The following is a 19,384-nucleotide window of genomic DNA, read 5'->3' as shown; positions in this document are numbered from 1 at the left end:
CTCGGCGCTTACCCTCCACTCCCCTACTGGTTGTCTCATTATAACTACAGCTCACGCTACCCTCCACTCCCCCTGCTGGTTGTCTCATTGGAACTACAGCTCGCTACCCTCCACCCCCTGCTGGTTGTCTCATTGGAACTACAGCTCGCGCTACTCTCCACTCCCCTGCTGGTTGTCTCATTGGAACTACAGCTCGCTGCACCCCCCACTCCCCTGCTGGTTGTCTCATTGGAACTACAGCTCAGGCGCTACCCTCCACCCCCCTGCTGGTTGTCTCATTGGAAACTACAGCTCAGCTACCCTCCACTCCCCTGCTGGTTGTCTCAGTAGAACTACAGCTCGCGCTACCCTCCACTCCCCCTGCTGGTTGTCTCATTGGAACTACAGCTCGCGCTACCCTCCACTCCCCCTACTGGTTGTCTCATTATAACTACAGCTCGCGCTACCCTCCACTCCCCCTGCTGGTTGTCTCATTATAACTACAGCTCGCGCTACCCTCCACTCCCCCTACTGGTTGTCTCATTATAACTACAGCTCGCGCTACCCTCCACTCCCCCTGCTGGTTGTCTCATTATAACTACAGCTCGCGCTACCCTCCACTCCCCCTGCTGGTTGTCTCATTATAACTACAGCTCGCGCTACCCTCCACTCCCCTACTGGTTGTCTCATTATAACTACAGCTCAGGCTACCCTCCACTCCCCCTGCTGGTTGTCTCATTGGAACTACAGCTCGCGCTACCCTCCACCCCCCCTGCTGGTTGTCTCATTGGAACTACAGCTCGGCCACCTCCACTCCTCCCCTGCTGGTTGTCTCATTGGAACTACAGCTCGCGCTACCCTCCACTCCCCCTGCTGGTTGTCTCATTGGAACTACAGCTCGCGCTACCCTCCACTCCCCCTGCTGGTTGTCTCAGTGGAACTACACCTCAGCTACCCTCCACTCCCCCTACTGGTTGTCTCATTATAACTACAGCTCCGCTACCCTCCACTCCCTACTGGTTGTCTCTATTATAACTACAGCTCGCTGCTACCCTCCACCCCCTGCTGGTTGTCTCATTGTAACTCACAGCTCGCGCGCTACCCTCCACTCCCCCTGCTGGTTGTCTCAGTGGAACTACAGCTCAAGGCCACCCTCCACTCCCCCTGCTGGTTGTCTCAGTGGAACTACAGCTCAAGGCTACCCTCCACCCCCTGCTGGTTGTCTCAGTGGAACTACAGCTCGCGCCACCTCCACCCCCTGCTGGTTGTCTCATTGGAACTACAGCTCGCTACCCTCCACTCCCCCTGCTGGTTGTCTCATTGGAACTACAGCTGCAGCTAAAAGTTGCATAGTGCTGCTTTAAGAACCATGTAAAATGTGCCTCAATAATTGATCTGTTAACATCTTTATAGGTTTATTTGTCTCTTTAGTAATCATTATCTTGAAAAATTTCAGATCCTGAAAAATTGCTTTGTTGATGAGTTGTGCTCCTGTCTGGATAAGACCTACTCAAAAGGGTAAGATCGTAACTAGCTACCTAGTTACTGCAACCGGCTTTGCATATTTTAGGAACATTTATTAGATGACAGCTTCATTATCTTGTTCTGAATAGATTTTTTTTACTTTAAGGTATAGAGCTCTCTTAAATGCAAGTAATGCATTTCAGTAGTTGATGGCTTCTGTTAATCTGTTGAATTTCAGGTCCTGGCTGGGATAGCCTTTGTCAACTCCCTAACGCATTGATGTGTTATAGCTGGACTCGCGGAGCTTTCATGTGGTAACGCGTAAGGCAGAAAATAGAAAAACCTTTTATAAGGTATTACTAAAATAATGAATGTTGACTGTTTTAGTAGGTACCATTAATATAATTTGTGTTTGTGGACATGTTTTCAGATGGAGGCAGAATTTCTTACTACTACTACTCCCCTTCTCTAAAAGTTCCTTACACAACTTGACCAACCGCGACTGCGAGCAGCTCCGGAAATGTTGAAAGAAAAAGAGGCTCTGCAGGGAGGAAAATCAGGATCATTATGGCCCCAATGACACAGGTATGTTTGCTGTTGGTAGAAATAATTATGGAATTATAAGTTGATGTTGACTAGTGAATCTGACTGACTAGATAGTATCTGTGAATGCACCCTTAAGAGTAGGCTATGAAGTTGGGTTTTGATAGTTGCCTCTTGTGCTTCTTTCAAATTATTTATTTGCAGCCACCTCTGAATATAAACACAGATCAATCAATGTAGCTGTGTTTAGGGATCAAATGTATTGATATTTGGAATGAGAAACAGAAGTTTGCTTCTCAACATACAGCACTGATCACTCAAACAATTGAGGCCGGTTTATCTATTAGTGAGTGTTATGAAAATTGGCTTAGGTAAAACATTTTCTAATATAATTCTTTTTTCTCCTTGCTGTTTCTTCTGTGTAAAGGAAGCCGAGGGAGCTTGAGAAGTCACCTTTGGGTATCTACAGCATCGATGTTAAGGGAGGTGATACCGCCACTCCTCCAGCCGATGTTGGAATTGTGATTCAGCGTGTTGAAGTTTTCTGCACGACTTTGCCTCTGCATGTGCCCTGAGTTATCCTAACAGACTGAAAGCCTTCTTTGAAGTACTTCAAAAGTTCTTCCTTCAAATGGATGCTTGCAGACTCTCAACCAAGGTACAGCTGCTCATTAACTAACTGTACAAATGAGACAATCACTGATTTGGATGCTGAATGTTTCATCGAACAGGAGAAATATTTTGGGCCGAAACTGAAAAAAATTATCTGTTTGAAAATAGAGCAGAGAAACTACACTTGAGGAAAACAACCAATTTCTTTGCAAACTTTTGAAAAACTTACCATACATGAAAAGTGGTAGTTGAGTGGCACTACTAGAGAAGTGATGTAGAATTGAGAGACCATGCTGCGCAAAAACGGTTGATATATAACTATGGCTATTTTGTGGATGTTTTAACACTAAGCTGCATCAAAAACAACTGCAAGGAAGTTCAATCATCAGACCATCTTAACCATCGTTAAAGAAATCCTACTTTAGAGTAGATGTTTGTTAAAGTGTTGCCACTGAAAACTTTATTTTAGATGTTAAGGCTGTTAGATGGAGAGACTATTATTTTGTAAACAAATTTGAAAACTGTAAAAAGTATTATTTATTAAACCATAAAAAGTGAGTTATTTATTAAAGTGTGAATTATTTATATATTTGCTGTCAATCGATCGACTAATATTTGCAGCTGTAATTCCATGTGTTACAAATGTGTACATGCATTGAAATGTTAGTTTATAGAATGGCACCAAAATGTTACTGAATCACTGCTGTGTTGATGAATAAAGGAAATAAGAAAACTATGTTGGGTGTACCAAATTCATTTTGTGTGGAACCTGTTGACAAACTTTAATTATGTCAAAGTAAATAGTAAAACTTATATTAGATGAAAACCCTAAAGTTTTCATTAACTGAACTAAATTGATTACTTAATGACTACAAATGAGATATATGCTGAATTGACAAATGTAAAATATGTAGCCTGTACATATATTATTTAGGTTAATATAACATAATTGACTTAATTTGGTTAAGCTTAAATATGTCTTGTTGATCAGAAGTAAAACATTTTAATTAGCTGAATTTACAATCATTGTGTTACTGTAACATAAGTTAGTTGAATTAACTTGACCTGTAATATTTTTGCTTTTAACTAACCGGATAAAATAGTACGGGAACCGTTTGCCTTAATAAATTTAATTAAAGTCAATGATTGAATTTTTTCCAGTGCAGATTCAACCATTTTGCCCTTGTAGGCCGATGCATGAAATTATAGTTATATTATGGAGCCTCTGTGTGTGTGTGTGTGTGTGCACACGTAGCGTTGCGTGTGTGTGTGTATGTGTGTGTGTGTGTATATGTGTGTGTGTATGTGTGTCTGTGTGTGTGTGTGTGTATATATGTATATTTGTGTGTGTCTGTGTGTGTGTGGGTTGGGTGTGTGTGTGTGTGTGTGTGTGCGTGTATGTGTATCGTGTGTGTGTGTGTGTGTGTATGTATGCATGTGTGTGTGTGTGTGCATGCATGTATGCATGTCTGTGTGTGAGAGAGAGTTTGTGTAAATCTGTAAACAAACAATGATAATTTTAGTGGTGAAAAAAGCACACCTTACTTTTGCCAGTTATATTATGGAGCCCTGTGTGTGTGTGTGTGTGTGTGTGTGTGTGTGTGTGTGTGTGTGTGTGTGTGTGTGTGTGTGTGTGTGTGTGTGTGTGTGTGTGTGCGCATGCATGCGTGTCTGTGTGTGAGAGAGAGTTTGTGTAAATCTGGGTGAAAAAAGGGCTTCTTTTGAAGGATGCATTTCATGTGTCTTTGAAGACGTGCTTGAATAAAAACATTGTCTCCTGCTTTAGTTGTAAACAGAAACAACTATTAGTGTGTTGATGCACCTGGCTCTAGAGAAGGAGAAAGACGCAGCAAAGAGAAGGAGCCTTTATCTTCCAGCCAACTGCAGGACTCATCTGAAGATGACACAAGTTTCTGGAGTCTGACAAAATGGTCACTGGTGTCCTCCAACTCTGTGAGTGCCTCTAACCCTTCCTCTGAAAGAGGAGAGGACACTGAAGATCCTGTCCATCCTAACATTGAGTGGACAGTGAAGAATTGGCAAGTCTGGTCTCCATCTAATACTGAGACGGCTGCGCAACATTCAAGCACCGACCGGCATGATGTCAGAGCCCACGAGATATGCCATATCAAGAATCCATGATGTGGCATCCTCTTTCCACCTTTTCTTCACTCTTGACTTGATCCAGCTGATTCAGGAAATGACAAACCTACGGGAGGGTGTTCAATCTCAGGATGGAGTGATGTGGATGCTCAAGAGAGTCGAACATGGGACTTCACACTTGGCTGGTGTGTACCCGGTCCAAAGGGGAATCCACCGGGGCCCGTGGGATGTCCATAGTGGGGAGACCAGTCTTCAGGGCCACCATGTCCCACAAACCATTTGAAATGATAAGCGCCAGTTTTACTCAAGCACGTCTTCAAAGACACATGAAATGCATCCTTCAAAAGATGCCTTTTTCAGCCCTAAAGTGATCATTGCTTGCTTACAGGTTCAACCACACTTCACAACACACACACACACAAACACACACACACACACACACACACACACACACACACACACACACACACACAACACACACACACACACACACACACACACACATACACACACACACACACACACACACACATACACACACACACACACACACACACACACACACACACAAACACACACACACACACACACACACACACACACACACACACACACATACACACACACACACACACACACACACACACACACAAACACACACACACACACACACACACACACATACACACACAACACACACACACACACACACACACACATACGAAAACACACACAGAGCTCCATAATATAACTATAATTTCATGCATCGGCCTTCAAGGGCAAAATGGTTGAATCTGGTGAAATACTGTAAAAATGTCAAATATTATGGAATCGGTCTTTATTCACAATTAAATAAATGAATAAATACATAAATAAATGAATAAATATATAATAAATAAATACATAAATAAATAATATAAAGGAAAATAAATACATAAATAATTAAATAAATAATTATTTCATGGTACTTTTATTTTTAAGTCCATATTTATTTATTTCAAGAGACTTTATTTTCCTAATGCCTTATTTATTTATTTATTTATTTATTTATTTCAAGAGACTTTTATTTATTTATTTATTTATTTATTTATTTATTTTATTTATTTATTTATTTATTTATTTATTTATTTCAAGAGACTTTTATTTTCCTAATGCCACATTTATTTATTTCCCTCTCTATTTATTTCCACTTCTTATATGCAAATCAAGGGGGCGTGGCTATCTCACACATTCAGAACAAGGTGAATGGGACTTCTTTGGCAGACCAACAACAGGACAATTTTAACAATTTTCGCCATCTTATTCATCACTAAATTCACTTCTGACAACGTTTTGGCGCGGCCACAAATTAACTGTTTAGATTTCGAATATAGAGCAGTCTTGCGCCAAATCGTGGCTAAATTGACAATTTGCTTCAAAGTTTTCGGAGTTGAGAAGCTCCATAAAGTAGCGTGACAACCAGCGGCGCCTGCCCGGCCGCTGGCTCGTCGCTCGGACAGTCTCGCTCGGACACCCCGCTGTAGGCTGGAGGACCGGTCACACACAAACACACACACACACACACTCATAAATAATTGTTACTTCAAAGATTTAAAACTGGCATTTAAAGGGTTAAAATCCAGAAAATGATTAAATGTTTGGTAGTTTCCGAGCAATTTAGAAGTTGTTTAAGTGATTTATGAAAAAAAACAGAAATAAATATTGATATATGATGATTTAATAACAGTTTTTGGACATGTACATTTTGCCTCGAGGTAGGTGCGAAAGGGAGTATCTCGGAACTATGTAAAAATACTAATGCAATCAAATTAATTTTGTTGCTTATCTTTGACATATCCAAGCCTCTAATCCCCACCAAAGCCAAATCTAGATATTATTCATTTTTATGGAAAAAAATCGTTTTTGTGTTTTTTTTGTAATAAAAATTAAATACTTCAAATACATAAACTGGATTTAAAGGGTTAAAATCCTGAAAATGATTGAATGTTTGGTAGTTTTGATTAGGTTACAAGTTGTTTAAGTGATTTATGAAAAAAAGCAGAAAAAAATATTGATATATGATGATTTAATAACAGTTTTTGTGTAGCGTGGACATTTTTGCCTCGAAGGTGTCCGAGTAAGTTTTTTAAGGAGGGCATGAGGGCTAGAGGGAAGAACACACTAGACCATGTTACTCTAACATCAAAAAGCACACAGAACTGCACCTCTCCCTCACCTGGGCCAGTCAGATCACATCCAACTCCTGATCCCAGCATAAATCCCGGTCAGAAGGACTATACAGCCCAGTAGAAGGACTATCAGAACCTAGTCTGACCCGGCCCTGTCCCAGCTCCAGGACTGCTTCCAATAAGGACATGGTTGTGTGCAATATGTTACAGAACAGAGCCCTTTGTTTATTGTTATGATTTCATCTTGCTTGTACATTTTCCCAAGAGAACCACTGAAATAGCCTCCGAACACGGCTTCTTTTAACTTCTAGAAAGATTATCGTCTGAATATCGATATCGAGATATTGAAAAAAAATATCGAGATATTCATTTTTGTCAATATCTCCCACCCCTAGCCGGACCCATGTGACATGTTCGTCCAATCAGCTGCCGGTCAACGTCCCTGGTCCCTCCCCCTTCTGCTTTCTAGTCAAGATGGCGCCCGTTTAGTGTGAGTAGGGTCCATCGTTCCACACTGAACTTGTTGAGCGTTTTTAGGAGGTCATCCTGGTACTTTCAGTGCTCTGACTTGTTGCGTTATCTCCACGATATCCTTCAAACTAAGTGTTAGAAGTGGGCCAGTAGGTGGTTGGAGACCCAGCCCATTTCTCTGTCTGCTTGATGAACAGCTGTTGGAGTTTGAGGCTGGTTTTGTTTCAGAGTGGAGAGAGAACTGTTGGAGAAGGTCCAGCTGACGGAGAGAGAGACTCTGCACCGGATGGAGATCCACACTCTGAAGGTGCTTTACTTTACTTTAATATCCAAGTTACAGTTACTTTATTATCCCCCACGGGGGCAATTAGATTGATCAGTAGATAGTCATTGTTCATTGTTAATTTAACAGAGCATTAGGAAAAATTAGTAAAAATACACACACACACACACACACACACACACACACAGGGACACACAGCAGACACACACACACACACACACACACACACACACACAGGGACACACAGCGCACACACACCGCACGCACACACACACACACACAGGGACACACAGCAGCACACACACACACACACACACACACACACACACACACACACACACACAGGGACACACAGCAGCACACACACACATACACAGGGACACACAGCAGCAACACACACACACAGGGACACACAGCAGCACACACACACACACACAGGGACACACAGCAGCACACACACACACACACAGGGACACACAGCAGCACACACACACACACACACAGGGACGCACAGCAGCACACACACACACACACACACAGGGACACACAGCAGCACACACACACACAGGGACGCACAGCAGCACACACACACACACACGGACACACAGCACACACACAAGGGCGCACAGCAGCACACACACACAGGGACGCACAGCAGCACACACACACACACACACAGGGACACAGCAGCACACACACACACAGGGACGCACAGCAGCACACACACACACAGGGGCAGCACAGCAGCACACACACACACACACACACAGAGACACACACACACACACACACACACACACAGGGGCCTTTGGCAGCACACACACACACACACACACACAGAGACACACACACACAAACACACACACACACACACACACAGGGACGCACACACAAACACACACACACACACACGGGCACAGCAAGTCTGAATTACATGAATGGTGAATGGTTCCTGCATAAAAATGATAAAATGATAATATTCTGACACTAGGAAAGCCATATAAGAAATAAATTATACTTTAAATTAAATTTTACAGTAGTTTTGCCGTTTTTAAAAAGTAAAAACAGTAAATTTACAGCTATTATCTGTAAATTAACTACCTGCCTGTTATTTTACGTGTTATGACAATAATGACAAACTACAGTTATTTCCCATTTTTTTACAGAAAATGACTGTAATATTTACGATATTTGCCCGTTATTAAATGTTTTGCTCGTTATTTAAAGGTTTATCTCCATACTGACAATTTAAGATTTTTTTTTATTTTAAGGTAAATCATCTCATTAGTTGTATGTGGTTTTACATTTAAGAGAGAAAGAGGAAGAGAGAGACACAGAGAGACCAACAAAGAGAGAGAGAGAGAGAGAGAGAGACAGTGGGACAGACAGACAGAGATGGAGACATTAAAGCTCTGTGCAGTTTTACAATGAAATAAGATTTTACCCACTGTAATTTGTAAATGAAAAAAACAAACACATGTGGTAACAGCAGTGCATCAGAAACTTTTTGCATGTGATTTAGTTTGGACTTACTGTTAAGTGTTCACAAAAGGCAAGATTCAGAATAACACAAATGACATGGTGCAAACACTTTATTTTTCGACATGGCAGAAAAAGCACATCACAAAATGTAGCCCTGGTGTTAACACTCCTGGATCAACCAGGGAAAACATAACCAACGACAGATAGAAATAACGGTGTGTCGTTCACACTCCTGGCCAAACTGGCGGACATCAAGGAGCATCAATAAACAAAACTGCTCTCATGGAAAAAGGTGGATTCCAGGAAGACCTTCTTTCTAAACCCTTTCAGGCTGTCTCACTATGTTACTTTGAGTATGAAACTCAAACTATCCTATTTCCTGGGAGAATGCCCAAAATTCAAATTATTGCAGCAAAATATGTCTCCTCATGCCACGAACTGAGGACAACCAGTGGAAACTAATTAATAAATATAATTAATATATAAAATAATTGATTTTTTGTGGGTTTTTTTTTACACAAACACACACTCTTACTATTTTATTTATTTATTTCATTATAATATATTATTTTCATTTTCTAACACACACACATACGCTTACTATTTGATTTATTTATTTAAATTTTTAATATATTATTTAAATTTTCTAACTTTTTTCTTTTTCTTTGTTATTACTGTTATATTGACAACAGACTACTTGTTTTAACTGTAGCCCGTTACTTTACTACTGTTTCAATGACAATTTTAATTGACACAAACGTATTGATAGATTGATTGATTCATTGTGATGAATTACTTATTGACTGAGATTGATTGATTGTGACTGTGATTGAGTCAATCGTAGTTACAGTATTACAAACAGTATAGATGATAATTAATTTATTGTAAATATTGTTTTCTATGGTTATTCATATTTTTGAATCCAAACGCTTGCTTTGGCAATACGTACAGTGTTAAAGTCATTTGATAAAGCCATTTGAATTTGAATGTGTATGATTGGTCAATGTGGCTGTCATCCAGGAAACTGGCCAATGAGCAGTGAGCGCCTTCATTTGAAAGTACGTCAGTTTGAATGCTGCGGGACTTCAGCGCTACTGTCGCTCCAATCCTAATCAATTACGTGGATCATTACATGGATTATTTTACATCTGCATGCCAAATTATTATTTGAGTTGTGGGATTTCAACGAAGAACAAAACAACAAAACAAAAATGGGAATATGGACACAGTGGAAGAGTCAGGATCTTTATTCTCCTAACATGAACTTCATGTTATAACTGTTATCCTGGCGATATTAGGTAAGAAAACATTTCCCTGATATTTTAATAACCTAACGTAATGTTTGTGTTCATATCCATAATTTAGACTGTAACGTTGTCAGACTGTTAGCTAAATGCTGAGTAATTAACGTTAACTGATGTTACAGGTAACCTAGTTAGCTAATGTGGTAACATTAGCTAACATTAGCTAGCTTGTTAAGCTCGGAATGATTCATGTTAGCAAAACACAACGTTAATATTGAGTGTGGTTTGAGATGGTTTGCTTGTTCTGTTTACAGGCAGCAAATATTTATAATACCATTAACGTTATGTTACTAACATTACAGTCACTTGTTGCTGAGTCAACCTAATGTACAGCTCAGTAATAGCGTTAACTTACGTTACGTTGTTATAACGTAATTGTACTTGCTTGTGTAATAACGGTAGCAGTTTTGATGAGTTGTAACAGCCTTCCTGCCTTCTGAAAATATTGATTTAAAAGTTATAATGCAGCCTAACTTCTGGTCACAAAGTGTGTGTTAGAGAGAGAGAGAGATGGCTGGTCTAATGTAATGTTATGCTCATTAGAACTAACTGGAATCGTATGTGTTTGTCCCCTGCCCTGCCTTGTTAGCTTTAGATGGTCAGATGTGACTATTTCACATTAGATAGATAGATAGATATACTTTATTGAGCCCAAGTTGGGAAATTGCAGTGTAGCCTAACTATTACAATATTCTAAACTAAAATGAGACATTATCAGACCTGTTCAAGCTGTTCAAGCTACATTACACACAGTAACAACATAGTAAGTGAAAATAAAGTAAAAATGTAAAAATATAAGGTGCAGTGAACAGTTAACAGCTTGTTATAACATCAAATGTCCAGGATTTAGGCTAATCTCGTCTTTGTTTAATAGATTTCATTTCATTTACTTAACCCTAACAAACTGTTCATATCCAATGCCCTCACAGTATGGTCCAGGTCAAATTTGACCCGGTCCAAGAAAGTCCTCATTTTTAGAACTACAGATCTATTTGTATATAGCCTATCTTACACTAATACATGTATTATTAATCCTTAATTTATTGCAAACTAGTCAGTGCATTCAATGCAGTAGTAGGTAACTTTGTGTGTGTGGAACTTGCAAATGTGCATCCCACATTTGCTGCAGGTTAAGCAGTCCTTTTTTGGAGAGCAGAGGTTGCATCTCATTCTCTTTTGTCCCTTTGTGCACACACACACACACACATTGATTTGATTCCAATTAGTCTATTTTTAGATTTCCCCCAAAGTAATTTTAAGTTATTTCACCATGGGATAATTAAAGTATTTCTGATTGTGAAGACCAGCAGGGGCCTGTCCCACTGCTGTCTAATGTCAAAACAGGTACATTTTGAACAGTATGTAAGGTTAACGAGCAGTCTAAGTTTCAATGAATGTAAATGCATGTTAAGTTCTATATACGGTTCGTGTTTACATAATACATACATTCACTAATATTTTAATTTCAGAGAGATGCTCATCAAGGCAAGGTGATGATTACCAGAGGGAAAAGTAAGTTACAAAATATATAGCCTATACTACAAAACATTTTAAGGAAGCAATATTTGAATTGAATTGAATGCTTATCATAGCTACCATCCTTATCTCTCATCCGGTGTTCCTTATCTAGTTGAGAGTGTAAATAATTAGGGCTCCCTCATGATATTCCTCATGGGTTGGCACCCCGGTAGAGCCTGCCATCAGTGTGTGAATGATTGACATGTATTGTAGAGTGCTTTGAGTGGTTGATAATACTAGAAAAGCACTATATATGCAAGAACAATCCATTTACCATATTCTTCACTGTGTCCATCGGTACTTCACACAGCAAAGAACCTGTAGTTGAGCATCACCTGTGTGATCATGAGAAGGCTGAAGAACCAGGAGTGACAAGATATCACCGGCGCTGGGGGGTGCAGCATTAAACCCAGGGACAGGTAGGCAAGCAGAGACAAAACATACAGAGAATGAAACCAAGTTCACATCAGTCGTAATAAGAATATTATGTAAGAATGAATGTATGTTTGAGGCTGTTGATTAATATTGTTGCATGCCTATGTCTCCAACAGTAAACTGGCTAATAGTCTTTGTTTGTCGGTGTGTTTTTCCCTCATGAACCAGACATTTTGGAAATGAAAAGTCTCCTGCCACAAGATCTTAGGAGCCAGTGAGTATTCATGTTGCCCTGACATAAAGACTGTGAATGTATAATGTGCATACTAGTGGCCATATTACTGCCAGTTAGTCAGCACAAAGACAAACAATATTGGACTTATCTATATGCTGTGTATGAATCCAGTGGTGCCAAATGGTTAAACATCTTCTTTCAAATATGAAAATGTACATAGTGGCACAAACATGAATTCCATTCCACACATAAACATGAATCCCTATTTTCTATGACTTTTCCATCATGCTGGCCAGTAGTATTTGTAACACAATGGGAGTGCGCAGTAATGTAAGTGGGCTGTTCATTCCCCAAAGTTACCCAGGAAATAGCTCTGCAGTCCAATGGCCACTTTAACATCCTTTCTGAAAGGTCAGAGTTTTAACAAAACTACTGAGTTTACATAAAAATTTGCCGCATCCTCCCAAACCACTGTAGTCAACAGCGGCTTTGTTTAAAACGTTACAAAAACACTTTACAAAAACATAAAAAGGCCTTCATACTGCTTGTCTATCGTAATCCAAGTTTTCAAAAGTCCAGACAAGCCACATTGACCTGAACAGTTGTTATTTACACCATGTGTTTAGCAGAAATCTTTACTGTAGCTTCTCAGCTGGGAGCTGTGTTAACGTCCACACTACTTGATCTGTGGGTGTGGGTTTGCTTGACCACAGTGTAGGGCTAAGAACCTGAGGATTCTTACGTGGTTTTTTGCATTTAAAACGTAGTCACTATTTTCTGCAGTTGTTTGGGAAAATTATACTACACTGATTTCCTGTGAAAGTCCAGCAGTGTTCATTTAAAATGAACTATAAATAAAATCCTCCTTTTTACAGTAAAGACCTTTCAGTAATATTTTCTGTGTGTGTGTGTGTCCCCTCCAGGAGCAGAGCCAGACGATTACTTGCCATTTGGAGGAAGTCTGATCTTGCTGTGTTGCACCTCTGTTACAGATTCATTGTCCTTTTGTGGTATGTTGTAATTTTACTTAATACTACACTGTATAGTTAGGATTCTTAAATGTTATCAGAACTACCTTATACAGAGCCCCCAAGGGTTAGGAGAATGAAGAAGAAGACCACAACTCCCTCAGCTCAACAGCACAATTTGTTGCTTCCTCCATCCATTTCAAAGGGGAAATCTTTTGATTTTGATAGAAATGCTTACAGACACACACGTTACACACATGGAGAAGTACCATTTTTAGTTTTTTGGTTCCTCCTGGGGGGCTCTAAAGAACTGTTTGTGAATAATTGGTTGATATTGTAAATTTGCATCTGAATACATTAAATAAAAGGATTTTAGAATCAACAGTGGTGTTTACTTTATTTGTAGTTTATTTCCTACGACATTTTAATTGAAACAGTGAAAATAATGTATATATTTTGTATTGCTTGAGTATGTTTTCAGTTGAGGATATTTCACAGTAATTTTGAAGATCATATTTGTCTGATCGTAATAATTTAGCAAAAATCTGTAAAATAATGGTATTTTCCTGCAGAACTTTAAGGATTGTCCCTTTATTGAAGGTGATTGATCATAATTATTTGGGAAAAATCTGTAAAATAACAGTATTTTTCTGTAAACATTTTAATGAAATTTTCTGTAAATTTAACGTTTTTACACATTGTTTGAATTACGGTATTTTACTTTAATTTTACGGTCAATGTTTGGCAGCCGTAGCTGCCAGTCATTGACCGTTTTTTTACGGGGTTTTTTCTTACAGTGCACACACACACACACACACACACACACACACACACACACACACACACACAGGGATGCACAGCAGCACACACACACACACAACAGGACACACAGCAGCACACACACACACACACTCACACACACACACACACACACACACACAGGGACACACAGCAGCACACACACACACACACACACACACACACACAGGGACACACAGCAGCACACACACACACACACACACACACAGGGACACACAGCAGCACACACACACACACACACACACACACACACGCACACACAGCAGCACACACACACACACACACACACATGCAGAAGATTACTAATAATAATATTAGGGTGTAAATCCTCCATCATAACAGCAATGCTCCAAGGTCCAAACGCGCCTGGCTTTTAAAGGGAATGGGAGATGATCTCTGATTGGTTGATGAATGGGAGATGATCTCTGATTGGTTGATGAATGGGAGATGATCTCTGATTGGTTGATTGCATGTTACGCCCAGAACACCCCTCTGATTAATGAAGACACTAAGGACAACCCTTTAGGACCAGGCGCCCGGCACACAGACCCTTTTTACTGCCGTCAGACTAGTAAAAGTGGATTTGGACCGGCCCTAAACACACCTGCACCAGGCGCTCCACACCGTGACCTCAGATGGTTAAAATAGGGACAGACAGAGTTCTACTGGACTTGACCTCCTTTTCTACGTCTTCCTGTGAAATCGCTGCATGTCTTTCCCTCTGTCCTCCTGTCCTCCTGTAGGGGGCGCTGGAGAGGCAGCAGTTGGACAGACAGAGAGCAGAAGAAGAGGCTGCTGATGCCAGAGATGCTCTGCAGAAGGTCCTGGCTCTAGTTTACCCCCCCCCCCCCCTCATGTGTATTCAACAGCTAACTGTTTAACATCTCCACATCAGGACAGTGGAGGGACCATGGGTCAAACTCACAGCCCGCGGGCCCAATCCAAAAACATGGGGAAGGGTTTTTCAACTTGCTATTACACAACAACGACTTTGAGACTCAGAAATCCCCCAGAACCAGAACCAGGAACCAGAACGGCCAGAACCAGAGAGATGGCATATTCAGGCTGAGAAAGAGCGTCGCGTAGAGTCAGCTGGGTGGTAGCCTACTTAGAAAATGTAATCATTAGTTTTGCTTGATTTGCTAAATTCTAGGACAGCTTTGGAACTGTTTTGCTGACTTTTTCAGGCTTTATGTGGACCAAACTGGACGTGAAAAGACTTTATGAGACACAAGTTTTTTGTGATTGTTGAAGGCAAAAATCCTTGATTATGCGGCACGTTTTCTTAAAAAATGCTGATGGAATATGCTGTATGATATTTATGCAATTTTATGCGATGAAATTGCGGGAACTTGCAAAAAGAGATGAAAAAGAGAAAGAAAAGTGATTTCCCCAACAGGACCGGCGCCGGGCACACAGACCCTTTTACTGCCGTCAGACTAGTAAAAGTGGATTTGGACCGCCTAAACACACCTGCACCAGGCGCTCCACACCGTGACCTCAGATGGTTAAAATAGGGACAGACAGAGTTCTACTGGACTTGACCTCCTTTTCACGTCTTCCTGTGAAATCCGCTGCATGTCTTTCCCTCTGTCCTCCTGTCCTCCTGTAGGGGCGCTGGAGAGCCAGCAGTTGGACAGACAGAGAGCAGAAGAAGAGGCTGCTGATGCCAGAGATGCTCTGCAGAAGGTCCTGGCTCTAGTTTACCCCCATGTGTATTCAACAGCTAACTGTTTAACATCTCCACATCAGGACAGTGGAGGGACCATGGGTCAAACTCACAGCCCGCGGGACTAATCCAAAAACATGGGGAAGGGTTTTTCAACTTGCAGTTACACAACAACGACTTTGAGACTCAGAAATCCCCCCAGAACCAGAACCAGAACCAGAACCAGAACCAGAGAGATGGCATATTCAGGCTGAGAAAGAGCTCGTTGTGAGTCAGCTGGGTGGTAGCCTACTTAGAAAATGTAATCATTAGTTTTGCTTGATTTGCTAAATTCTAGGACAGCTTTGGAACTTTTTTGCTGACTTTTTCAGGCTTTATGTGGACCAAACTGGACGTGAAAAGACTTTATGAGACACAAGTTTTTTTGTGATTGTTGAAGGCAAAAATCCTTGATTATGCGGCACGTTTTCTTAAAAAATGTGATGGAATATGCTCTATGATATTTATGCAATTTTATGCGATGAAATTGCGGGAACTTGCAAAAAGAGATGAAAAAGAGAAAGAAAAGTGATCCCCCCCCCCCCAACAGCCTGCTTTTGATGATGAATTACGTCACTTTATAACGTTCCCATGGCAACAGGGGAAATGGCTGCTCTTGTGTGAAGTAAACGCAACATTTTTCAACTTTCTGCTAAGATATATTATGGAAATATATATACGAAAATATGGAATGCTGTTTTATTCACAATTGAATGAATGAATAAATACATGAATGAATAAATAAATATGCCTTTGAATAAATCGACAATAAATAAATGAGGCAATAAATACCTAATTAAATAAATTTAATTATTTCATGGTACTTTTATTTCATAAGTCCATATTTATTTATTTGTAGAGACTTATTTCATAAGTCCACATTTATTTATTTCACTCTCTATTTATTTCCAGTTCTTATATGCAAATCAGGGGCGTGGCTATCTCCACATTCAGATCAAGGTGAATGGGACTTGCTGGCAGACCAACAACAGAACAATTTTAACAATTTTCGTCATCTTATTCATCACTAAATTCACTTCTGAGAACGTTTTAAGCGAGAAATGAACTTTTTAGATTTTGAATATAGGTCTTTACGAAATCGGGTTGCGAATTGACAATTTGCTTCAAAGTTTTCGGAGTTGAGAAGCTCCATATAGTGACGGGACAGCCAGCTAGCGTCTGCTAGGGCGCTAGCTCGTCGCTCAGAGGAACCCAATGTAAGCTGGAGGTCTCTCTCTCTCTCTCCTCTCTCTCTCTCTCACCACACACACACACACTCTCACACTCTCACACACACACACACACACACACACACACACACACACACACACACACGGAGTAGTATTCATAGACAATATACAACCTTGACACAGACCACACACACACACACACAGACGACACATATGTATTATACACAGTATTATACATATGTGTGTGTCTGTGTGTGTGTGTCAAGGTTGTGCTGATCAACCTTTAAACATCTGCAGAATCTCATTAACAAATAGTTTGGATCATAGACTGTAAATATTACTATTATATTCATACATACAGTATATGGTTAGGTGTTAAACGAACACAAACACATCACAGGAACTTTATGCTTTTATTGTGTAAAGAGACAGAAATCAAAACTAAACATGACACATTTTTACACTTTCATGATCACAGCTTCCATCTTTAAAGGACAGGAAGTGGAAGAAGTTTACAATGTTCACCAGGAATCTGTTCAATCATTCTGAATTATTTTATACAAAGTTCATTCATTAGTTCATAACAATAACCTGAAGTATTTCTGTAAGTGTGATCCTCTACAGAACCAACTGATCAGCAGTGAGAAACAGGAGGAGACTCTCCGTCCTACAGAGGACACAGAGACACTGAGGAACCACGAGACCAGAACCAGAACCCAGGATAGAGAGGCTAGATGTGTGTGGTTTGAAGGTGTGGAGGTGGATCAGTGAGTCAGAGGAGACTGTGTAGAAGGACAGAGAGCCAGCAGGACAGTCCACATACACTGCTACTCTACCAGAGACAGAGGAGGAGAAGATGGGTGTTCTTCTCTTATTGTGACAGACATAGTAACCATCATCAGAGCAGCTCAGACTCCAGGACTGATCATTACATCCAAAAAACAGTCAACACTGGCTCCTCTCCTCCTGATTCCTCTGTAACTCACTGATATATTAACATGTCCTCTCCTCTGGACCTCCCAGTAACAGCGACCAGTCAGACCATCTCTACACAGCAGCTGAGACCAGGAGTCAAACCTCTCTGGATGATCAGGATATGGCTGATCCTCCTTCACTAATGTCACCTTCCTGTTGTTGTCAGACAGTTTGAGTTTTCTGCTCACTGTGTTTGTGTCCAGTGTGAGTTGACAGGAATCTGACGGAGAGAAGGAGACACAACACAGCTGCAGTTATTAACCAATCAGCACTTTGATGATGACATCAGAGGGTTGAATGAGTGATGTCACTGTTCCATGAATGAAATGTAAAACAGACTTACACTTCCTCAGACCTGGTGTCAACCATCTGACTCCAGCAGGCTCCACCCTGAAAGGAGGAGGGGGGGCATTACATCACTCTCTCACACAAAGCTTCATCTGATGTAATGTAGGGCTGGAATTTACTCATTTATATTCATATTTGGGCTGTCAATCAATTACTATATATAATTGAGTTTAAAGCCCATATTATACTCATTTTCAGGTTCATAATTGTATTTTAAGGTTGTACCAGAATAGGTTTACAGGTTTAATTGTTTCAAAAACACCATATTTTTGTTGTACTGCACAGCTCTCTCTCACTGCTGTAGATCCTCTTTTCACCTGGTTTCTGTTTTAGCTACAGAGTGAGACCTCTTTTCTTCTTCTTCTTCTTCTGTACTATCTTTGATTCGCACTCGCACATGCTCCGTAGCTCAGATGTAGATCATGTCAGCTAGCTAGCTCCATAGAAGTAAAAGACAGGCTGTTTCTCCAACTTCAGTCAGTTACAAGGCAGGATTAGCTGGGAGACTTCTAAATGAGGGCCACATGTAAGTAGTTCTTTTGTAGATTATGGTGAACTTGTGTGTGTTGTAGCAGTGCTTTGCTATTGAGAACGAGGTACCATGCTAGTGTTAGCATTAGCGTTAGCATGATAATGCTAACGCTTCGAGCTAACGGTTGAGGTTAGCCAACTCATTTCGGATTGTGACGTCACAGTCCGAGCCGATTTTAAAACAGCTCACTAGGACACATTCAAGAAACGTATCTCACTCAAAACAGCATGGATGGATTCTTTTCAAAGTGTGTATGTGTGTGGAAGCACCAGAGACACAAAAGAACACCCCAAATACCAGAAAAGTG

General features: G+C 40.5%; 2 long non-coding RNA genes across 2 annotated transcripts; both read left to right on the top strand.

The window, feature by feature from the left end:
* The first annotated feature begins 10,231 nt into the window (after nt 1-10,231).
* Nucleotides 10,232-12,314, top strand: LOC120555012. Its single transcript, XR_005638613.1, has 3 exons — nt 10,232-10,403; nt 11,879-11,921; nt 12,238-12,314. It is a non-coding gene; the product is annotated as an uncharacterized LOC120555012 (long non-coding RNA).
* Nucleotides 12,315-12,319: 5 nt separating this feature from the next.
* LOC120555011 lies at nt 12,320-13,887 on the top strand. The gene is made up of 3 exons (XR_005638612.1): nt 12,320-12,346; nt 12,531-12,576; nt 13,461-13,887. It is a non-coding gene; the product is annotated as an uncharacterized LOC120555011 (long non-coding RNA).
* Nucleotides 13,888-19,384: the final 5,497 nt, after the last annotated feature.

The sequence above is a fragment of the Perca fluviatilis genome, unplaced genomic scaffold, assembly GCF_010015445.1.
Source record: "Perca fluviatilis unplaced genomic scaffold, GENO_Pfluv_1.0 PFLUV_unplaced_scaf_1, whole genome shotgun sequence".
Taxonomy (NCBI): domain Eukaryota; kingdom Metazoa; phylum Chordata; class Actinopteri; order Perciformes; family Percidae; genus Perca; species Perca fluviatilis.
The sequence above is the reverse complement of the archived record's forward strand: the minus strand, read 5'-3'. Positions and strand labels throughout refer to the sequence as shown.